The 24,923-nt window shown below is 38.0% G+C and overlaps 1 pseudogene; it reads right to left on the bottom strand.

Annotated features, from left to right (window-relative positions):
* Positions 1-13,353: 13,353 nt before the first annotated feature.
* On the bottom strand, positions 13,354-24,890 carry LOC116250321 (cyclin-dependent kinase C-2-like; annotated as a pseudogene).
* Between the last annotated feature and the right edge of the window lie 33 nt (positions 24,891-24,923).

Genomic DNA, 24,923 nt, shown 5'->3' with positions numbered 1-24,923 from the left:
GACTAGGACAGTCAATAAATTAGTCCATGAACGTATTCGAATCCTTTACTGTAATTTCATGTAAATTTAGATTAATCAGTAGTTCAGTCATTTTCTTCTTTACTAGTTTTTGAGATTGGACAGCTCTGAAGTAAATTTTACATTTAATTGTTCATCGTCCCTGCAGCATTTAAACTATCAACGATTCAGTAAAGAGCGTGAACTGAGCCTGTATATAAATGTCACAACCGATAAGAACATAAAAAAACATGAGGATATCAATAAGGTATATGGATAATGAAGAGGGACTGTATCGTGCGCAGAATAGCAATAGCATAATGATCTGTAAATTTTGGAGTTTTCTCTTACTTTACTGGCAATCTTCAGGATTCATCTTTCCCTTATCAAGAATTTTGAATCGATCCCCGATTCTTCCTTAATTAGAGTCTTGGAAACGATCCATGTTTGAGGATGCAGACTGTTACGTGACCAATTGAAAGTGTCAAATTTGGCTCTGATTTGAACGATGGTCATAGTTCTATGACTGGTGACAGTTCTATGCTAAGTGACACGCGTATATCTGTGTCAGTATGTAGGTACAGTAACACACAAGTACGTGGATACAGCTGGGTTTTAAAACTTAATTTTTGTTTTAATTTTGATAGTTTCTTTTTCTTTTTCCATCTTAATTTTTGTTTTTGTTTTAATTTTGATTTTTTCTTTTTCTTTTTCCATCCATCTAGATTATATATCTTCCTCTTATTTTTCTTTAACTTCGAGAATTTTTTTGGACATTATATATAATATCTATGTACACGTCTCCTCATACTTCTTGTACTGAACCCGCACCCTTACCCATATGACTTGGGTTCTATGACAAGAGGAGCACAAGGGTCTTGGTATTTAACATAAATGACATACGTTGAACTAATTATATAGTATATGCATTCAAACCTATGAGATTGGAATCTGTCTTTTTGAAAACATAATATTACTTATAAATCATGTTTTAGTTTAAGATTTTTTGTAAAAAAAAAAAGATTTTTCTACTATACAAACTTTCATGGTATAATATTTTTTTAATTAAAACAATTTTAAAACAACTAACTTGTAGAAACACGCAATGGAGGAAGAAAACGAAGACAAAACACAAGATATACGTGGAAAACCTCAGGAAGAGGTGAAAAACCATGGAAAAGCTCTAACCTAGGGGCAAAGCCGCAACCCTAGGAGAGAGAAAATTATTTTCACTTAATCAACTAATTTACAATAAGTGGAGATTATTAGAGAGAGAGGTAGAGAGCCCCGCCTAGGGTACTGAGCCAGCCTCGGTATCCTTGCCCATGGGACCGGGTCCATATCCGGACCCGGTTCCCTATTACAAGATATTCTAACACTCCCCCTCAAGCTTTGCATACATGTCGAACATGCCAAGCTTGCTAACATTCTTTTCAAATTGAGATGTACATAAGGCTTTAGTTAAAACATCTGCAACTTGATCTTCAGGCTTCATATAAAGCAGGATCAATTTCTTTGAATCTATGCGTTCCCGTATGAAATGGCGATCTATCTCCACATGTTTGGTTCTGTCATGAAGGACAAGATTATTAGCTAGGTTAATCGCAGACTTGTTGTCACAATACATCTTCATCTTCTCTTCCATTTCAACCCCAATATCTGCTAGAAGAATCTTTAGCCATAACATTTTTGTAACCCCCATAGCAACTGCCCTGTATTCAGCCTCAGCACTGGATCTAGAACAGACTTCCTGCCTTTTACTCCTCCATACCACCAGGTTACCCCCAGAAAGATACAGTACCATGTGGTAGACCTTCTAGTATCTGTGCACCCTGCCCAATCGGTGTCAGAGTATCCTTCAATATTCAGTTGGTCCTGCTGAGTATACAATAATCCTTTCCCTGGGTCATTCTTTAGGTACCCCAACACTCTTTCTGCACTCTTCCAGTGACAATCAGTAGGAGCATGCATAAACCGACTCAACACATTTACAACATAAGTAATATCAGGGCGAGTAAGAGTAAGATAAATAAGCATACCAACCAGCCTCTGATATCGTCCTTTTCCTTCCTCATCCAGGATGTTACCAGTTTTGATACTTATCTTTGTACCAGACTTCATTGGAGTTAGAAAGGGCCTGCATCCTAGTTTACCTGTCTCCTTTAGAAGATCCAGAGTGTACTTCCTTTGGTTCATAACAAGTCCTGTCTCTGATCGAGCAATCTCTATTCCCAGAAAATACCTTAATTTTCCCAGGTCTTTAAGATCAAATTCAGCAGCTAATCTCTCCTTCATCTTCCTTTTCTCTTCTTCGTCGTCACCTGTGACAATCATATCATCAACATATACAAGAAGAAGACTCACCAGACCATTTCTCTGCTTAATGAATAGGGTGTGATCACCGTTTCCCTGTTTGTATCCATTAGTCCTCATCACTACCCTCAGTCTTCCAAACCATGCTCTAGGAGATTGCTTCAGTCCATACAAGGCTTTCTTGAGATGACAACATTTTCCGCTTTGGGCATACCCAGGAGACATGCTCATATAGACCTCTTCCTCTAGATGGCCGTTTAGGAATGCATTCTTGACATCAAGCTGGTCCATGCTCCACTTCTTTTGCACTACTAGTGCTAAGATGACCCTCACTGTCTTCAGTTTAGCAACAGGAGCAACGATTTCAAGATAATCAATTCCATATTTTTGGCTGAACCCCTTTGCCAGTAGGCGAGCCTTATACCGTTCCACAGTACCATCAGGTTTGTACTTCATATTAAACACCCACTTGGAACCAACTAAGTGAGTCCCCTTGGGAATATCAACCACTTCTCAAGTGTTGTTCTTTGCCAAGGCATCCATCTCATCTGTCATGGCCTGTAGCCATTTAGGATCCTCTTTAGCATCTTTCACACACCTGGGAATCACAGACATAGACAAGGAAGTAATAAAGCATTTGTAATCCTTGCTGAGTTTCGCATATGAAACAAATCTCTGAATGGGGTGAGAAGTACATGACCTGGTTCCCTTGCGCAAGGCTATGGGAAGATCTTCATTTAGTGGACTTGGTTCATTCGGAGAACTCACAGGATTGGGATTGGTTACATCAACATCTTCAAGCACATCTTTCTTCTTCCTGGTGTACACCTGGCCAAACAAATGACCACGGGTAGTGGGCTGTTCATCCCTAGGGCCCCCTTCCACATGACTGTCTCTATCATCTCTGACTGTGTCTACCACACTGTGACTAACCTTGTAGTCCAAGAAATCCATAAATTGAATCAATTGGTTTGAAGAATACTCTTCCACACTGTTTCCTATACACTCCCCCTGAAGAGGATTCATAGGAAAGTACGCCTCATGTTCATGAAAGGTAACATCCCGGGAGACATAAATTTTGGAGGTGGTAGGATCAATACATTTGTATCCCTTTTGAGTTGAGGAATACCCCAAGAAGACAACTTTGATAGACCGAGGGTCAAGCTTCTTGAGGGTTGGACTGTGGTCATGGACAAAACAAATACACCCAAACACCCGAGGAGTAAGAGGCCAAGGGTTATGAGTGGGCATGAGCACAGAATAAGGGGAACGACCATTCAACACACGAGTAGGCATACGATTAATTAGGTCAGCACTAGTGAGAAGAGCATCACCCCAGTAGCACTTAGGAACATGTCTATGAAACATAATAGCCCGGGTGACATCTAATAAATGGTGATTTTTCCGTTCAGCCACGCCATTTTGGGGAGGTGTATAACTACAGGACATCTCATGAACAATACCCTTGCTCCTCAAGAAGTCATCTAGGGATTGGGAGACATACTCTTGAGCATTATCAGTGCGGAAAGCCTGAACAGATGTCTGAAATTGAGTCTCAACAAATGCAACAAAATTTTTGACAATGACGGGAACTTCACTACGTTCTTTCAACAGGTACACGAACGTACAACGGGAGTAGTCATCAATAAGAGTCATAAAGTAATGAAAACCACGACAAGTGGGTACTCCCGAAGGACCCCAAACATCAGAGTAAACCAAAGCAAACAGACGGGTGGTTTTATTGAAAGAAATAAGGTACGAAGCTCTAACATGTTTAGCCAACTGATACACTTCACAGGTGAAGGAGTCCATGGAAACAGAAGTAAAAAACCTAGGAAACAACTTCTTAATCAACTGGAATGGGAGATGTCCAAGCCGCTCGTGCCATCGCATGATAGTAGATCTGTCCTCCACGCCTGACAACTATCCACTAGTGGCTGGAATGAGAGCAGAAGCAACCTGCACGGGCAGTCTGTAGAGTCCATCAATAACCGAACCAATCCCAATCTTCTTCCCCGTCACCAAGTCCTGTAGGAAACAACGATCAGCAGAGAAGATTAGATTGCAATTGAGTTCTTTGGTAATACTGCTGACAGATAGCAGATTCACAGGAATATTAGGAACGTGAAGAGCATTATGAAGACGGTATTTATTCAACAAGGACAAATTCCCTTTTCCAGCCACATAAATAGAAGACCCATCAGCCATAGACACGCGTTGCTGCCCGGAAGACAATTTGTATTCTTGAAACATCTTAGGGTCCCCTGTCATATGATGCGTAGCTCCGCTGTCAACAATCCAATCACCAAGAGAGGAATTACCTTGAACGCTTGTGGCAACAAGAGCTTGGGCTAACTTAGCTCCCTCAGACGTGGATGCTTCCTCCGGAGTAGTAGAGGCCATAGATAGCTGACTGATGTAAGTTTGCAATTCCTTGATTTGGTCAGAGGAGAGCTTTGATTTTTCAACACTCGAGGAGCTATCCTGACTAGAAGTAGGCACAGGAGGACCCCGCCGACTAGAAGGAGGACGACCATGGGTAAGCCGCTTTTCAGGGTGAATATCCCAACAGAAATCAACAGAATGCCCCAACTTGTTACAATGACTACAACGTCAAACAGGATGCTGTCCAGTCCCTGAAGTACGACTAACAAAGGCTGAGGGGGAACTCCCATGACTGGAGTCAATATGCATCACCTGACGTCGTTGTTCCTCAGATTCCACCCAAGCATACACTTCCTCAATCCCAGGGATCTCATCACAGTTGAGAATTTGACTCCTAATGGATTCAAATTCATCACGCAGACCTCCAAGAAAAATAAAGGTCCGGTCCATCCATTCTTTTTTCAAGTACAAGGCATGATCAGAACCACAATTCTAGTCATCATTCACATGATAGTCCAGTTCCTTCCATTTAGTTTTCAGGGCTGCATAGAAGGATGCCACAGACAACTCACCCTGTTTAAGGGAGTAGATGCTAAGTTTAATCTGGTACATATGCAGGACTCTTTTCTTACGGCCATACATCCTCGCAAGCATAGTCCACATATCATAGGCGGTCGACTTTCGCAAAATAAGTGGCTGAATATCAGCAGAAATAGAGCTAATGATCCACACCTTAACTTGACTGTCTTCCAATGCCCAAGTCGCCCAATGAGGATCTGTTTTACTGGGCGCAGGTTTCTCTCCCGTGATATAAGAAAGATGACCGCAACTAGTTATCCCTATTTCGAGTGCAACAGACCAAGAGAGATAGTTGTCTTTATTCAGTTAAATGGAGGTGACTTGAACCGGCAAGTGCTCGCTCTTGGTATTGTTGTTTGTGTCAAAGGCAACATCGATCTTGGGAGTCATTTCTTCTGCCATCAGGAACACCAAAGAGAGACAAAAAAAAAAACAGCACCAGGAAACACGACCAGGGTTGTGGCCCAAGAACCACGACGATGGCACAGGAGGCAACAATGCTAAGAAGACGACGACAATGGAACAGGCAACGGCGGCAGCGCTATAACTGACGACGGCGATGGCGGCTCAAGGAGAACCGGCGGCGGGAAAGCACAAAGCAGCGACGGAATCACACGATCACAGAACAAATCCCACACACGCTGGCTCTGATACCATGTAGAAACACGCAATGGAGGAAGAAAACGAAGACAAAACACAAGATATACGTGGAAAACCTCAGGAAGAGGTGAAAAACCACGGAGAAGCTCTAACCTAGGGGCAAAACCGCAACCCTAGGAGAGAAAATTATTTCCACTTAATCAACTAATTTACAATAAGTGGAGATTATAAGAGAGAGAGGTAGAGAGCCCCGCCTAGGGTACCGAGCCAGCCTCGGTATCCATGCACATGGGACCGGGTCCATATCCGGACCCGGTTCCCTATTACAAGATATTCTAACATAACTTAATATATGTTTCTCATCAAATCACTTTTAATCTCATATATTTATGAAAGGCTTGGGTACCGAATCCAAGCAGTGAGGTTTCAGACCTTGGATATGGTTTCTCATGATCTGAATCCAGACCTTAAATAATAGGAAAAATTCTCTACAATCTGGTAAATTAAAACAATACAAAAGCGTTAAAAAATTTAAACAACACAAAAGTGTTAAAAGTCATAGACATGCTAATATAGATTAACAAACATGCAATACGACGAGTCGAGCTCGTGTAAATCAAACTCAAATTCGACTCGTTTATTAAACAAGTTGAGTCGAGCTCGAGCAAATCAAACTCAAATTAGACTCGTTCATTAACAAGTGAACTTGCATGGATGAGTTCAAGTCCAACCCTAGTTGGCTGAACTAGTTGAACATATGGAAATGAAAGCTAACGAGAATGAACAGTTTAAATCAGACCGGATAATGTTAGCCGGGATCTCAACCTGGTCCCGGTCTCACTCAAAACTGAGAAGTGGGTCTCTGCTAATACCCCCCAGAGAAGGAAAAAGAGAATCACCTTTCTTCTATTGCAGCAACTCCAAGAACCTCAAGACTACAACTCCAAGAACCTCAAGACTGTGTTCTAAACGTTGGCAAACTTCAGCACTTCTCCACTAAAGGGAATGATTTGCATGCATTGACAAACTTTACATCTTCATTATGGGGCCGTTTGATGGCCTGAAAATCTGGAATTGAAAATATAGAAATATATTTCTTGGAAAAAATGAATGGGAAAAATCTTTCCGATTCCCATTTTGATGTGTGTGTGATGACTGAGAAATATATTTCCAGAACTATATTTCTGTGTTTGATGATAAATAAATATTTTTTTAGATTTCTAAAGAACTACAGTAGTAACTATCTTCTAGAAAGAATGCCATCAAAAATCACATATAAAACACAAAAGCAGCATTCTGGCAAATCTCATGTAACAGTTGCACAATGGTAACAATTGGCCAGGATATAGTGTAACTTACAAGTATACACTTGAGAAAAGCTATATCTTAGCCAAACATCACGTACAGAAAAGGTGTCAATTATAAATTCAACTCATGCAACAACTTCCATTACGTCAATGGAGATTCATAAAACCCATACACGACTCGTTTAACTCAAAACATCTCAAAACAAAAGCTTCTAATCAGCAATTTTATATCCATTTACCATGTTTGCGGATGCAAGTAGCATCTTTTCCAGTTATGAGAGAAGCTTCTCTTTCCGGATGTTTCTGATTCAGATGATCAATGAAGAGACCATCCTCATCATGCCAGTTCACCTACTAATAACAGCCATAGGCTCCATTTCTCATTTTGATTCATCTACCAGGCATAAAACCAACATCACCAAATCAGCTTCCAGTAAGCAGGCTTTCAAATAAATGTAATCATCACCTCAGAGCCAGATTAGTTCGTAGAAAACAAAACCAGCCCCCATAAGCATACAATAGAGAGGAAATTCAGCATCAAGGAACACACTCGATGGGAAACTATCATCATTAATCTAGTGAAAATTTAACCAGAAGAGCTTCAATGCGACAAAGCATGAGAAGGTATATTGGAACACTCCAATGGAGAACCACCCACATAACCATGTGCATATGCAAGGACTCCTTCAACACCATCTCCTTGCAACTTTTGCATGCTTCAAACACCACTTCCTGCATGATTTCATTTTTCAGACGTCTATCAAAAACATGAAAGACTTTCTCTCCCTCAAATATCACCCAACATAAAGACCTGTTACCTGAGCCATGTGAGCGGCTTCATAAAAAAGAGGCAAGAATTTGGCTGGGTTCTAAAGATCAGATACGGCAAGGATGGGCTTGCATCCAGCGGCTCTGCAAATCTACATGTAAGAAAATGATTGATCACTACAACAAATAAGATTTTTGGCCATGGCCCATACCATGGAAAGTAACTAAGTGGGCCAAAGTGTCCAATCATTAGCTAATGCAATATCAATGTGGTAGCACATTCAAACACAAGATAATTTGTAATGCCATAACTTTTCAGAAAAAGGTAAGCCAAAGGAGTTGGCTAACTAACACGATCCATGTGTACATAACTCAACCATGTAGCAACAGATTGCTGCTAGACTCAAGTGGGATCACTATCTTTCGCCCTATTTCTCATTTTTATTGACTTTTTCATTCTCATTTCTGCCATTATGTTTTATGATCTTCCACAGTTTCCCAATTTTTTTCATCAGAAGTTTGTCTTATACTTTAAGGTCAAGAACATATGGGATCTTGAGAAACAGACATTTAAATATTTAGAGAGAAAGAGAAAGATGAATTACCTCCTCTCAACATGAAAAAAAGAAGAAACAAAGATAATAAGGCCTTTGATGAAATCTTCAGAACACTCATCGTCTAAATGCTTGCCAACAACTGATGGAGCATTTGCAAGATTGATCACCTATCAAGAATATATATAGTTAATAAATAATACAGCACAACTGAAACTTAAATGCAACAGCACATGCCAACAAGAAGGAATGCATGCATAATACTCTAGGGAGACCAAAAGCATGGCCGATAGACAAGCCATTGCTAAGTAGCTACATGTTGGTCCATTCATTGGATCATTCAAGCTTGACAATGACCTCGTCTATAGAGCTCCAATTTGGCCCCCAGTGCCTGCAAAGAGTTGGATGAACTTCACGTACATCCAATAACTCTGTAAAAGTTTTTTGCTTTTACAAACTATGCTTACACATTCTGCGTTCTGAAATGACAACAAAATGTCGAGCATTACCCAACTGAGATACAAATATAAGTGAATTACAACATATACAACATTTCAGTATGGTTTATACTTTCCAAACCTATAGATCATCCATAGCACACCAAAATCCAATCCAAGTATTTTGTTGTAAACTAGAAGCAGATATAGTTCTATGTTTGACCATTTTGTGTGCAAGTAGTATCTTTGATTTATGTATAATGTTGTAAGCATACTGCAGAAACACTAGTTAACTGTTAACAAGATGAGCAGGCGTTTGAGGTGGTAATTGCTTCAACAGCATGTCTGTCATCTTCATGGGTCCAGATCTAATCCTGGTCCTTTCAGAGTGAGACCAATCCCTCTGTGTTTCAGTCTCAAACAACCAATTCTTGGAAAAGCTTCTATCAAATTGAACAGTAAAACCAAGAATCAACTAAATTGATGTATCGACATATATCCATAACAAAACAGTACCCAACTTTGACCCAAAAACCATACAAAAGTCGGTCCCTAACCTCTGCAAAATCACTGGTGGAACTAGCAGTTTTGTGCAGTTTGAGGATACTAAGAGTCCAATAAGTGAGAAGTACAGATCGAACACAGGGAACAAACGGATATTAAGTTAGACCAAAAAATGCACATTTACAACCTCAAATAGAAACAAGTCAAAAGGTTCTTCAAGAGTGATGCTAACAGTTTAATTACAGAAGTTGGAAAATAAAGAATTCCTAAAGTGTGGTTGCTTGAAAGGGCAACCCTGTGTCAATTTAGATCGACTTGTGCTCCAACTCCTCCACTGAATGCATCCGCCCTTACATTTATCCAGAAGTGCCTGCGGCTGCAATGACGAACTTGAAAAAAAATGAGAACAAAGAAAAACAAGGGCATAAACCTAGAGCTTAGACACACTCACGAGCAAGAACTCTATGCTCAACTAATAAACACTTTAAAACGATATACATGAAACAGAAATTAACAAAAATCCTTACTTGAAATCTATGTTCTCTAAATTAACTGGACCTAAATATAAGCAAATTTGAAAGACCGTGAAAGAAGCCAACACGACTCTGACTTAAGCTATCATATCACACCCAAAATCCTAACTCAATTCAGGTAAAAGATAGACCAATTGAAACTTGTTTGGTTTCTAGCAAAAATTCACTATTTTCGACATCAACTTTGCAACCACTGGGTCAGATCAGATTCCCTACAATAAGATAAATTAAACCCAAGGGATAAGTCTTGGCAAGCAAAACAAATCATTCATGAAATGTTAAAGTCACCCAAACATCCACAGTTTTGGAATAGAATTCTGCAGCAATCTCTGCAATTGTAGGAGATTTCCGACGTAGAGGGTGTGGTTTCGAGCTCTTAGGCAATGTACATGCATAACACTTGGCTTCCTACCAATTATGACAAGCCAACAAACAAAATACACAAACAAACAATGACAGGATTTGCTTGTCTTTGTGTGAACTTTTGCAACCAGCATTAGTCAGTTTCTGTTTCAGCCAAAAATTTATGTTAACCCACTCAAATCAAATTGGACGCCACAACTTTGTTGGGAACTCAAATAAAAACTTGATTTTGAAGTACAAGATCAAACTCTCGTGCAACATGAATCGGCTTTTCCAAAACCACTATACATCCACAAGAACACTGATGAGTTGGGCTTTAAACTTCGACATCAGCTGCATGAATCAGAAGACACTGACAATGTAAAAAAAAAATAATAACCATAATAATAATGATAAAAAAGTTGAAAATTAACGACTCTTTCAAACCCTTTCCTAAGCAAACATTAAAAGAGAAATCAACAAAAATACTGTCTAGCCTTCACAATAAAACAAATTGTGATGGGAACATGGAAAGGGGAAGATGGAAAATTCATTACACTCAACATGAGTGCAATATGTTTGAGGGGTTTCATCTATTCTATGAATGGACTAGCGTTTTCGTAATAAAAAGGACAACATTTTTCAAAAATAGAGAGGGGCTGGGAGTTCCTCATATGCCCATGAAGTCAGGAAACATTACAAGAGATGTCAAGTGTTTACTTTTTAATAGTTTATAAATCATCAATTTAAATCATAAGTTGAAAGTGCTCGTGTTGTGCAAATGATATGCCTTTCATTTACCCTCAATACCGTACAAGCATCGGGATTCATTTCGCATCAATGTTGTTGAATCCCTAGAAGGGAAGCCTTTAAATTTCCAAAAAATGAACATAAAGTAATCATCCTCAACATCTTAGGAAATCAAAAAGAAGAGCAGATATTGACCCAAGGATCGCACATCCATGAAAGATTGTCGCATTTCAATTCCTTCGAGTTCAGCCTTCATGCCATTTATCTCTTGACAGACACCTTTTGTGTTTTTCTTGGTTTTGCTTCTTTTTCTTCCTTTTTTTCTGCATTGGGCTTCTTTGCCTTTTCATTTTTTCTTGCTTTTGATTTTCTTTTTCAGGCCGACCTTCACCTTTGAGGGAATACCTCACCACCCCAAAGGCTACTACGAAGCTCCACCGCATTGGTGGTCAGGTATAGTTTTGTCACATATCAACCCGTTTCACCTTGCGGGTTTTCAACATGCCAAAAGTTCATAAGTCATTATCTTCGCGGCATAGACATAAATCACCTATATGCCTACACGGTACTCTTGATTATTAACCCCAATGAACGACTACACAAGCCCCGAGCCCATCTCTCAACTCTTATTTTGCTACCTGCCAATATTTTATAAGGCATTATGGCTTTTCTCTTAGGATATTTTCCTGCTAAACCCTTACAGACACTTGATTACTAGAGCCAATACCATCTCCTAGTCTTGGCTTTCTCAGCTTCATAGGATTTTTCTAGATTTCCTTTTCTAATGATTGACAACAAAAAAAACTTGAAAGTTTCCTTTAACTTGGGCATGTAGTAAGAACAAAACAAAGGCATATCATTGCATGATAAGACACTTTTAAAATGTTTCTAGGCACAATAAAAAATTTTCTCTTTCAAAAAAGTACTTGACATCAAATGGCATATCACCTGTAAGTAGGAACTCTCTTCTACCAAAAGAGGAGTTTTTATGAAACCAGACTGATTTGTTGGGTAGAAGAAGAACTTCATATGCTCTCCTATAGAAGTAGGGAAGATCAAATTATTGAATTCAAAAAATCGAACTATCGAATTGAAAAATCAAATACAAATCATCTATTCTGCTCTATCCCCACCTATCTAATCACTCCTCCCTTGCACCTTATGCTAAATAAATCAATAATTCAAGCAAAAAAAATAAAACAGTTTATAGGAACATAAACACGTCCTAAAAGCGAAGAAGTGAACCTATATTTACTAAGTTGAACCCTTACCAACTATAAGATATAAAATTTCACTCAAAAAAAAAAGAAGAAAACAACAAAGCAAACCTTTCCACCAATGTCGTGTGAGGTTAATGACTAAAGATCCAAAATTCTAAAAAAAATGAAGAACACTAAATAATGTTGCAAATCCAACCTAATTGGTCGAACTGAAAACTGGTGGCCATTTTACATATGCCAAAGAAGTTTTAGATACAAAAAAAAACAAAAATTTTTTAAGGTTGTTTTTATATTTAAAAACGATTTTTAATTTGGTGAAAATTCAATCAGAAACACAGGGCAACAACTACAATTCCTAGTCTACTTCAAAAACGATCATACAAATAAAAGTTCAATGTTCTCCAGAACCTTAGGCCATCTACCCTTCGCACAAGGGGCGCCCGGCTTGGTAATTTGGAGCTCAAAGCACATCCAGGGCTAATTGCAGACGAATGAACAGAAAAGCACCAAACCTGAGATTTTTTTTTTTTAAAAAGTAGAATTAGTGATAGTCCAAGATTAGTTCACCCTTCTAAAGGGCTCCCTAGGTCCACTGATTCACTGATATTCTTGTATGCTAACAAAGAGGCATTCGCATGTCCAAGTTATTTCAGCCTTTGACATGATGGGATTGCAAAGTGGCATATTGGGGAGAAGCAGCTGGTAAAAGAACTTCAGAACCGCTACACCATACAAACAACCCAACCATTCCTATGCAAAAATGAAACAGGATTGACTATGTTCACTAGATATTAAGTTCAAATCCCAAACTTTCATAGAAGTGTACCAACAATTGTACTTGGAGCATGCAATTCAACTAAAAAAGAAAAGATTACGTGCCCCGGTGAGTAATTATGACTATGGCACAATATTTGAACTTACAAAAAGTAAACCAGGAATATCATGAAATTGGACTGCATAGCTACTACGAAGATTCTAGTCACAAGACAAAACCCACATAACCCATCCATATACTGACAAGTTCATCATTGCCAGTCAAGCTATGATAAACATTGAATAGAAAATCACACATTCTTGTTTCCAGGCATACTGGTTCCAGCATAACCAGGACCTCGGCCTTGATGTGGATAAGGTCCAGTAGGATATCCCCCAGCTTGGCCAGCACGATTTGGATTGTATCCACCACTTGGGTTTCCGCCTTGATGATACTTGTTCTGTCCTCCTGGAGGTCCCCGAGACTTATTGTAGTAGTGACTTGGCCCAGCAACAACTTGAGGTGGGGCATTGATTAGGGCCAGGCCTGATTTACATATGTGGTTGCCCTAGCTGCTGAATTGGCGGCAAACGTTGATGCTTCTAAGGATGCTGTAATTTTTGCCTCTTGGCTGTTTCTTCGTGCTGCCTTTGCTGTTGTCTTTTCTTCTTGGTCTAGAACTCATGAGATGACTCGTATTTGGGTAAACTAAGAGGAAGGCCAGAACCAGCTATCAAAAGGCCATCAATTGTGACACTTGGCATGAACAAAAGATGTTGTAGCTTTTCGGGCCACATGGCAACGGATCACACCAGAAATACTCAGCATCAAGTGCATCTTTTGGAGATATCCTCTGAAAAGAAGAAAATGAAACCATTAGTCGACAAACAAACACAAACAGCAGAGGATGCAAGGAGGAAAAAGGGTTGACATATCAACAGCAGACTTCAAGAAAAGATAAAAACTGTAGAAATGCAATAACACCATTAGAATACAATCTCAACCAGATAAATATCATACCTAGGAAGGAGTGGTACCAACATATCTAACTTTAGTCTCTAGTTTTGACATCAAAGCCACTGAAGAACCTTTTGTAAATAGAAATAACGTGGCACAGAATGCAGATCGAAACAGAAAATGCACCCAATATTTCAATATGTATAATAATAGAATTCTACCTGACAAAATTAGAAGAGAAATTTTAGAAAGTTATAAGAAATAAAGGGGTCCACTGTTCAATCAAAAAGATTTTCAGTGTGTGCCCTTTTCCCCTCTCTCTCTCTCTCTCTCTCTCTCTCACTGAAAACCATTCAGGTTTACAGCCAGTTCTCTCTCTCTCCCTTCCTGCCCTTCCTTTTTCAATTTTAACCAAAAAAATGTTTAAAAGAAAAAAGGGATATCCAGATATGTCCCTTAACTGCAGTACTGCATCTGTGGTATGGGGAGTACAGGGACCACATCCCCATTCACATGTGACTTAGCAGGGAACTGATTAGTTGGCTAGCCGGATTAACTGTTCACTAGCTGGACATCATAGCAACAATCGTTCTAAACCTTAGCTCCTTAAGTCCAGCCTGTTCTAGAAACAAGAATTGACAACACTGAATGCTCAACAATTGCTGGCAACATTCTTCCAATAACATTCCACCAGACAAGGACAAGTTCAAAAATAGACCATAATTTTCTCAAGAAACACTGATTCCCTTTGTCATTTTTAAGTCACATAGAAGTTTGAATGTACATTTCCATATTTGGGAAGAAAACAAAACTGTCAATACATTGAAATGCCAGGTATCACTTTCATGTCATATACATCACAGTTATTTCATCAAGTGAAGCAGTCATCAAATGCTTTAGTGCCACAACCTCACCTCTTGACACCCCTGTTCACAAATGCAGACTGAAATAGTAACTCGACAATGATAATGGGCAGAGAACTACATAACTCCTGAAGATTTTTCTTATATTACTCTCACCATCACAAGTGGCTTGCAAAAAAGACATGGTACCGAACAAAAGAAGCTTGGAGGCCAACAATAGGAATATTTATATGACTGGACAATACAATGGCCAAGTATCATGCATGATTTTTTGCCGAAAATAAATTACAACAATAAATATTTACTCAAAAAACCTCAACTTGGAAAAATCTTTTAAAGGTTATTATTCAAGTTTCTGTAGTAACTTAATATAGGAAGTCTTTCCTTTTCAGCACCACAGAGAGAGAGAGGGAGAGAGAGAGAGAGAGGGAGAGAGAGAGGGAAGGAGGGAGAGGCTGTTGCAAGACTAACAAAAAAAAAAACGTAAAACCTTCATCTCTTTTTGCTGCAAAAGGAAATACTAGTACATGGTTCATTTGATTTTGGAGTTTGTGATGATTCTATCATTAGAATCCACAAATAAGAGATCATGCCCTATCTACAAATAAAGATATTTACATACACAAAGCTACTTAACAAATAAGAAGTAAAAGCCTTGTTTTCCAAACTTGGGGAAACTACCGAGATCACTGTCAAAACAAGAAAGAGATTAACTCCCTTGGGAGCCCAAAGTTAGAAACTTAAGAACTTGATAAGTCTATAGTAAAGCTGACACTAACACTGCTAAGGACACGCAAGGCCAAACTTGCAATGTTATTTGCAGAGTGTCGTTCGTTTTGCAAGGACGTTCAGATCTGGAGCAGGACTCACCACTTAATAATTATAAGAATTCAAGGAGTAGGTTTGCCACTCCCACTTCCCAGAACTCACATCCATACACTAAATCATTTGTCAGAAAAGTTCAAACCTCCAAAACTCTGAGAATATAGCAAGATGATACCTGAGATGGGTCAAGAGTTGGCATCCGCTCCAACAACTCCAAAGCATGTCGATCAAAGCTGAAAGCAAAAATAACTGCATCTCTGGTGCCCATTACCTCTATATAAACTGGAAACAATAACAATAATAAGGTGGTAAAGCATTGATAAACCACAAAACTACACAAACACAACAAAAAAAAAATTAAATGTGAAAAAAAGATCTTCTCAAAACAAATTTTCACTATAAATCATTGTAAACCAGATTCATATGTTTTGTACTTACTGCTTAAAAACATCTCAAAGGCGCCTCTTGATTGGACTTGAAGGCTTGAAATTATTGTACCAAGGAATCTTTGAAACTCCCAGCCAGTTAACCTCATCAGGTGATCCACATAGTTCAAATATTTTATTCAACTGCTCTGGCTAGAATTGTCAGGAAAAGGAAAGTTTCAATCATAGAGAAGAAGAGGAGGACCAACATAGAATATATAATGGAAACATCAAGACGCATGTGTGTGTGTGTGTTTTTTTTTTATTGGTGTGGGGGGGGGGAGGGGAATATATGGATTTGTTTTACACCTCCTTATTGAGTTTATTTTAGTCAAACCGCATTGGTCAACTCAAACTGACCTCATAGAGAAGAAGAGGACCAACATAGAACATATAATGGAAACAATATGGATGAATTTATGTAAACCACGAAATTGAGAGATTGTATACCTTTTGTAGAAGAAGAAACAGTAAAGCCCTCTTTTCCCAAATACAAATGGATTTCCCATATGTAAATTTCCCTTCAAACCGGTAGTTTCTCCCTCGATTTATTTGAAAATTGCTCTCCAAAATCAGCAAAAACTCCCCCATCCAAAGCTCTTAGAAGTGATAGAAGAGAAAACGATAAAAAGGGACACTGTGCCCCTTTCTTAAGAATTGCTCAGTATTGTAACATACGGGCTGTATCAGTTGTATCGTATCATACAGGAGCGATATCGTTCCGATACACCTACAATACACATGCAAATCATGAGCATCATAAGTGTATCATATAGGTTTTGCTGACCTTTATGACATGCATTATAAAATACGCCTCACTGCATATAAATATAAAAAAGAGGGAGCCTATGCACTAGAAGACCAATGACGCTCTATGACTTTCAGGCCAGGGCCTAGTCACCCAAGCATCGAGCAGGCAAGCTACTCGACAGGTCAAATGGCCTAGTTGGTGGTATGACAAATGAGGATCCAACACAAGCCATAGTACGAGTCAAATGCTCTAAAAATTAGAAACCCCACACTGGAATCCTAAAAGATAAGCCGTATCAGCCTTAAAAATTGAGGATAATAACTTTATAAATTATCTTTTTCATAAAATGTCTGCCAGTACAGTTAGTCCATCCCCTGTCCAGTCAGTTACTACTAACACCGGAAACTATTATCAATCCCAAAAATGATAAGACGACGGAAAAAGGGGACGTTAATGACTTGCCTTGGGGCTTTTCATTCTAAATTCAAATGTTACATCATGAAAACGATTTAATGCATGAGGATAAAAACAATAGATTAAGTGTTGGAACTTGGTGAGCGAAGTAATACATGTATAATTTTTCTGCTATTTTCAGTTGTGAATCACTAAGTTGGATCAGTTTCATCTGCTTTGCATCCAATATTATGGTTTACAGTTCTCAAAAATCATAAGCTTGTGCAGGCACCTCATTCTTTCCAGGCAAGATTGGCTTCCCATTTAGTAGCTCAGCAAAAATACAACCAACTGACCACATGTCCACAGCTGGCCCATACTTAGTGGAGCCAAGCAGCAACTCTGGAGGTCTGCCAATGAACTCAACGATTACAAAAGAGAAACTGTGTCCAAAAACCAACATCAACATGATTGACAGCAAGATATGACAGGTTACCTGTACCAAAGAGTTATGACACGGTTTATGAGATTTCCATTATGGTCACTAGAAAAAGATCTAGCTAAGCCAAAATCTGCAAGCTTCAAATGCCCTTCATTGCCAATTAGAAGATTGGAACCTGCACAGGAGAGAAAGCAGGACACCGAAGTAGTTCGATGGGAAACAAACAATCCCAGAAGACATTGCAGTATATTCTATGGGGTGAAAATAACAACAATGCTGTCTAGTGACCTTTAATATCACGATGAAGAACTTGATTAACATGGCAATAGTGAAGTCCCGTTAACAGCTGCCTCATGTAACACTGAGATATACATAGAAGAATTCATATAAATAAGAATATATTCAATTGAGGTACTGACCACAATTTTCTTAAGCTAAAGAGAAGTTTGCCCTTATCTGGGAACTGTAAACCGCATTCCAGGTCTATCTCATAACCCAGTCAAATCATGGTCCATGTATTCAAATACCATATAAATGCTTCCCTTGTATTTATTGCCATCTGCACAAAAATTAATGTTTCAAAACGTAACAAATAAAGGAAAAAATATGACAATGGAATTTTAAATGCACTAAAAAATACCTGGCCTTCCGTGTTCATCTTTTTCAGGTCCTGGTAATTAGATATAGAGAATATAAGATCAATGACCAACTAAAGTCATCACAATTGAAGAATACCTTATTGAAGAAATAGAACCTGGAGATGTCACAATCTCTTTTAACTGAATGATGTACTCGTGATGCAGTGTTTCTTTAAAGAGTCAAAACTAAATAAAATGCATCCATCATGTTAACATGTCCTATTAGATAGTAAAGTAGCTAATCGGCATACTCCTTCTCTCTCATTGTGCATGCGTATCTTTTTCAAAGCAACAATCTCGCCTGTTTTGATCTCCCAGGCCATGTACACTTGACTGCACTTCCAAGAACAAAGAGAAGAATCAGTTTGAGAATTAGAAGAATTAACAATCGCTAGAGACAATTCCAGAACACAGAACAATATCATTAGTTCTACCTGTTTTCATTTATTTGTGTATATTAGTGCATATGTGTATGCATGCGGGTGTGGTTCTCCAGTTTATCTAAGTGGCTCCATCTGCGTTTTGGCAGCTTAAGAAGAAACTAGCCAAAAGATAGCACATAAATAGGAGGTTACTGAAGATTGAAGAAAGAAAAATAATATCAGAAAATCTCAGTTAACAATTTCACAGACTTACACTATACAGTGGAAACACAAGCACAATTAAGAACCAAAAATAGCCCTATGCCTCAATAACAGCAGCTGAATATGGGTTTATTTTGTGTTCCTGACAAGCTCAAAAATACGATAAAGAAATATAAACACAAATTTTATGACCAGTTTGACTCAATACTGTCGGCTCAAATTGGAGGTCTGAAGGAACATATCCATTGGTCCCAACATGAAAGTAGTTTCCTTGAATTTATTAGACATTCTGGTAGAAAGAAGCTCAAAGTTTAAGCAGTTCAAGTCGCCAGATATTAATGTGGTAGCCCATTCGAACACAAGATAATTTGTAATGCCATAATTTTTCAGAAAAAGGTAAGCCGAAGGAGTAAGGGTGGGCATCAGGCCGGCTAGTTTAAACAAAATTTTAGTCATAAAATAAATTTTTTTAAATATAAAAATATATTTATTAATAATAAGTATATATTATTAAAACAAAAAAAATTAAAAAAAAATATATTTTTTAAACTTAAATGGGCCGACCGAGCCGGGCCGGGAAAATCCTGACCCAGGCCCGGGCCCAACCGGGCCGGCCCGGCGGCGACCCGGCCCGATGCCCACAATTACAAAGGAGTTGGCTAACTAACACGATCCATGTGTACGTAACTCAAACATGTAGCAGCAGATTGCTGCTAGACTCAAGTGGGATCACTATCTTTGGCCCTATTTCTCATTTTTATTGACTTCTTCATTCTCATTTTTGCCATTATGTTTACGATCTTCCACAGTTTCTCAAATTTTTTCATCAGAAGTTTGTCTTATACTTTAAGGTCAAGAACATATGGGATCTTGCAAAAGCAGACATTGAAATATTTAGAGAGAGAGAGAGAGAGAGAAAGACGAATTACCTCCTCTCAACATGAAAAAAAGAAGAAACAAAGAGAATATGGCCTTTGATGAAATCTTCAGGACACTCATTGTCTAAATGCTTGCCAACAACTGATGGAGCATTTGCAAGATAGATCACCTATCAAGAATATATATAGTTAATAAATAATATAGCACAACTGAAAGTTAAATTCAACAGCACATGCCAACTAGAAAGAATGCATGCATAATACTCTAGGGACAAGCCATTGCGAAGTAGTTGCATGTTGGTCCATTCATTGGAACATTCAAGCTTGACAACGACCTCGTCTATAGAGCTCCAATTTGGCCCCCAATGCCTACAAAGAGTTGGATGAACTTCACGTACATCCAATAACTCAGTGTAAAAGTTTTTTGCTTTTACATACTATGCTTACACATTCTACGTACTGAAATGACAACGAAATGTCAAGCATTACCCAACTGAGATACGAATATAAGTGAATTACAACATATACAACATTTCAGTATGGTTTCTACTTTCCAAACCTGTAGATCATGCATAGCACACCAAAATCCAATCCAAGTATTTTGTTGTAAACTAGAAGCTGATATAGTTCTATGTTTAACAAGATGAGCAGGCAAGCTGGTTTCAGGTGGTAATTGCTTCAACAACGTGTCTGTCATTTTCATGGGTCCAGATCTAATCCTGGTCCTTTCAGAGTGAGAACAATCCCTCTATGTTTCAGTATCAAACAACCAATTCTTGGAAAAGCTTCTATCAAATTGAACAGTAAAACCAAGAATCAACTAAATTGATGTATCGACATATATCCATAACAAAACAGTACCCAACTTTGACCCAAAAACCATACAAAAGTCGGAAACTAACCTCTGCAAAATCACTGGTGGAACTAGCAGTTTTGTGCAGTTTGAGGAAACTAAGGGTCCAATAAGTGAGAAGTATAGATCGAACACAGGGAACAAACAAATATTAAGTTAGACCAAAAAATGTACATTTACTACCTCAAATAGAAACAAGTCAAAAGGTTCTTCAAGAGTGATGCTACTAGTTTAATTACAGAAGTTGAAAAATAAACAATTCCTAAAGTGTGGTTGCTTGAAAGGGCAACCCTGTGTCAATTTAGATCTTTGACTTGTGCTCCAACTCCTCCACTGAATGCATCCGCCCTTACATTTATCCAGAAGTGCCTGCGGCTGCAATGATGAACTTGAAAAAAAATGTGAACAAAGAAAAACAAGGGCATAAACCTAGAGCTTAGACCCACTCACGAGAAAGAACTCTAAGCTCAACTAATAAACAGTTTAAAATGATATACGTGAAAAAGAAAATAACCAAAATTCTTACTTGAAATCTACGTTCTCTAAATTAACTGGACCTAAATATAAGCAAATTTGAAAGACCGTGAAAGAAGCCTACACGACTCTGACTTAAGCTGTCATATCACACCCAAAATCCTATCTCAATTCAGGTAAAAGATAGACCAATTGAAACTTGTTTGGTTTCTGCAAGCAATCTTATTTCTGGACATATATGTAAATTTCTCAAGCAAAAATTATCTGTTTTCGACATCAACTTTGCAACCACTGGGTCAGATCAGATTCCCTACAATAAAATAAACTAAACTTAAGGGATAAGACTTGGCAAGCAAAACAAATCATTCATCAAATGTTAAAGTCACCCAAACATCCACAGCTTTGGAATAGAATTCTGCAGCAATCTCTGCAATTGTAGGAGATTTCCGACATAGAGGGTGTGGTTTCGAGCTCTCAGGCAATGTACATGCATAACACTTGGCTTCCTTCCAATTATGACAAGCTAACAAACAAAAAACTCAAACAAACAATGACAGGATTTGCCTATCTTTGTGCAAACTTTTGCAACCAGCATTAGTCAGTTTCTGTTTCAACAAAAAATTTATGTAAACTCACTCAAATCAAATTGGATGCCACAACTTTGTTGGGAACTCAAATAAAAACATGATTTTGAAGTACAAGATCAAGCTTTCATGCAACATGAATCGGCTTTTCCAAAACCACTGTACATCCACAAGAACACTGATGAGTTGGGCTTTAAACTTCGACATCAGCTGCATCAATAAGAAGGCACTGACAATGTTCAATAATAATAATAATAATAATAATAATAATAATAATAATAATAATGATAAAAAAGTAAAAAGTTAACGACTCTTTCAAACCCTTTCCTAAGCAAACCTTAAAAGAGAAATCAACAAAAATATTGTCTAGCCTTCACAATAAAATAAATTGTGATGGGAACATAGAAAGGGAAGATGGAAAATTCATTACACTCAACATGAGTGGAATATGTTTGAGGGGTTTCATTTATTCTATGAATGGACTAGCGGTTTGGTAATAAAAATGACAACATTTTTTAGAAACAGAGAGGGGCCGGGAGTTCCTCATATGCTCATGAAGTCAGGAAACATTACAAGAGATGTCAAGTGTTTACTTTTAAATAGTTTATGAATCATCAATTTAAATCATAAGTAGAAAGTGCTCGTGTTGTGCAAATGATATGCCTTTCATTTACCCTCAATACCGTACAAGCATCGGGATTCATTTCGCATAAATGTTGTTGAATCTCTAGAAGGGAAGCCTTTAAATTTCCAAAAAATGAACATAAAGTAATCATCCTCAACATCTTAGGAAATAAAAAAGAAGAGCAGATATTGACCCAAGGATCACACATCCATGAAAGATTGTCGCATTTCAATTCCTTCGAGTTTGGCCTTCATGCCATTTATCTCTTGACAGACACCTTTTTTGTTTTTCTTGGTTTTTCTTCTTTTTTTTCCTTTTTTTCTGGATTTGGCTTTTTGCCTTTTCATTTTTTCTTGCTTTTGATTTTCTTTTTCAGGCCGACCTTCACCTTTGTGGGAATACCTCACCACCCCAAAGGCTACTACGAAGCTCCACCGCATTGATGGTCAGGTGTAGTTTTGTCACATATCAACCCGTTTCACCTTGTGGGTTTTCAACATGCCAAAAGTTCATAAGTCATTATCTTCGCGGCATAGACATAAATCACCTATATGCCTACCCGGTACTCTTGATTATTAACCTTGAGGAACAACTACACAAGCCCTGAGCCCATCTCTCAACTCTTATATTGCTACCTGCCAATATTTTATGAGGCATTATGGCTTTTCTCTTAGGATATTTTCCTGCTAAACCCTTATGACACTTGATCACTAGAGCCAATACCATCTCCTAGTCTTGACTTTCTCAACTTCATAGGATTTTTCTAGATTTCCTCTTCTAATGATTGACAACAAAAAAACTTGAAAGTTTCCTTTTACTTGGGCATGTAGAAAGAACAAAACAAAGGCATATCATTGCATGATAAGACACTTTTAAAATGTTTCTTGGCACAATAACAAATTTTCTCTTTCAAAAAAGTACTTGACATCAAATGACATATCACCTGGAAGTAGGAACTCTCTTGTACCAAAAGAGGAGTTTTTATGAAACCAGACTGATTTGTTGGCTAGAAGAAGAACTTCATATGCTCTCCTATAGAAGTAGGGAAGATGAAATTATTGAATTCAAAAATCGAACTATCGAATTCAAAAATCAAATACAAATCATCTATTCTACTCTATCCCCACCTATCTAATCACTCCTCCCTTGCACCTTATACTAAATAAATCAAGAATTCAAGCAAAAAAATAAAACAGTTTATAGGAACATAAATACATCCTAAAAACAAAGAAGTGAACCTATATTTAGTAAGTTGAATCCTTACCAACTATAAGATATAAAATTTCACTCAAAAAAAAAATAAAACAAAAACAACAAAGCAAACCTTTCCACCAATGTCGTGTGAGGTTAATGACTAAAGATCCAAAATTCTAAAAAAAATGAAGAACACTAAATAATGTTGCAAATCCAACCTAATTGGTCCAACTGAAAACTGGTGGCCATTTTACATATGCCAAAGAAGTTTTAGATACAAAAAAAAAAACAAAAATTTTTGAAGGTCGTTTTTATATTTAAAAACGATTTTTAATTTGGTGAAAATTCTATCAGAAACACAGGACAACAACTACAATTCCTAGTCTACTTCAAAAACGATTGTACAAATAAAAGTTCAATTTTCTCCTGAACCTTAGGCGATCTCCCCTTCGCACAAGGGGCACCCGACTTGGAAATTTGGAGCACAAAGCACATCCAGGGCTAATTGCAGACGAATGAACAGAAAAGCACCAAACCTGAGATTTTTTTTTTAAAAAAGAAGAATTAGTGATAGTCCAAGATTAGTTCGCCCTTCTAAAGGGCTCCCTAGGTCCACTGATTCATTGATCTTCTTGTATGCTAACAAAGAGGCATTCCCATGTTCAAGTCATTTCAGCCTTTGATGTGAAGGGATTGCAAAGTGGCATATTGGGGAGAAGCAGCTGGTGAAAGAACTTCAAAACCGCTACACCATACAAACAACCCAACCATTCCTATGCAAAAACGAAACAGGATTGACTATCTTCACTAGATATTAAGTTCAAATCCCAAACTTTCATAGAAGTGTACCAACAATTGTACGTGGAGCATGCAATTCAACTAAAAAAAACAGATTATGTGCCCCGAGGCATGTAAATACAATAAAAGAAACTGTAATGGTGAGTAATTATGACTATGGCAAATGATATTTGAACTTACAAAAAGTAAACCAAGAATATCATGAAATTGGACTGCATAGCTACTACGAAGATTCTAGTCACAGGACAAAACCCACATAACCCGTCCATATATTGACAAGTTCATCATCGCCAGTCAAGCTATGATAAACATCGAAGAGAAAATCACACATTCTTGTCTCCCTATTTCTGTCTGCAGGACAAAGGAGCAGTGTAGTAATGAAATATGTAATATAAAACTGAAAAAAGTGCATGAATTAAATCTAGGTCAAGGGATATTCTTAAATATCCAACATTGGTTTGTAGGAATACCTCTGGTGCATTATGCCAATTCCCATCGACCCACTTGAGGTGAAAGCGGAAGTCCCTGGTAGAGCCCTTCTCTTCAGAATGTAGGATCACCATTCAAGTGCACAGATATATTGAACAGATCATGCT

This window comes from Nymphaea colorata, chromosome 3, assembly GCF_008831285.2.
Source record: "Nymphaea colorata isolate Beijing-Zhang1983 chromosome 3, ASM883128v2, whole genome shotgun sequence".
Classification (NCBI taxonomy): Eukaryota; Viridiplantae; Streptophyta; class Magnoliopsida; order Nymphaeales; family Nymphaeaceae; genus Nymphaea; species Nymphaea colorata.
Note: the sequence above shows the minus strand (reverse complement) of the source record. Positions and strands in the feature narration are given on the sequence as shown.